We start from the raw sequence: 572 nt of genomic DNA on the forward strand, positions 1-572 counted from the left end.
AAAGATGCAAAAAGGTAAATTAAAGTAGGGTTAAAATTATTTTAAAATAAGTGAAAAGAAAATTATTTACAAATGAAAGAAAGGAAGAGATAAAATAGTATTAATATAAAATAAACAATGATAAGAATATAAAATATATTGCGCAAACTATAAAATTAAAAATGAACAGGAGACGTAAAAATATAGAAGTAGATAAGAAAACAAAATTTAACACAGTACTAAAAGACAGAAAATAAAGAAGTAAGTTGATATTAAATAAAGGCCGAGAAAGAATAAATAAAAATAAAAATAATGATAAATGATTACAGAACAAATCAGGACACCCACCTATTCAAGTTTAGAGCTATTGAGACTTTGACAGAAAATCGGTAGCATAGAGGAGTGGAGGAAAGGTGACTGTTATTGGTTTTATTTCTCAAATACTTCGCTTATACAGGAAAGAGGTATAAAAATATGAAGAAAAATAAAACAAGAAAGAGATATAAAAATATGAGGAAAAATAATACAAGAAACAGATATAAAATTATAAAGAAAAATAAAACAAGAAACAGATATAAAAATATGAGGAAAAA

The 572-nt window shown here is 23.8% G+C and overlaps 1 protein-coding gene across 1 annotated transcript in view; it reads left to right on the forward strand.

Annotated features, from left to right (window-relative positions):
* Positions 1 to 572, forward strand: part of wts (serine/threonine-protein kinase warts) — a gene marked incomplete in the record, with an annotated part of 165,560 nt that overhangs the window by 159,026 nt on the left and 5,962 nt on the right.

Source organism: Halyomorpha halys, unplaced genomic scaffold (genome assembly GCF_000696795.3).
Source record: "Halyomorpha halys isolate HHAL.00 unplaced genomic scaffold, Hhal_1.1 Scaffold86.1, whole genome shotgun sequence".
Classification (NCBI taxonomy): domain Eukaryota; kingdom Metazoa; phylum Arthropoda; class Insecta; order Hemiptera; family Pentatomidae; genus Halyomorpha; species Halyomorpha halys.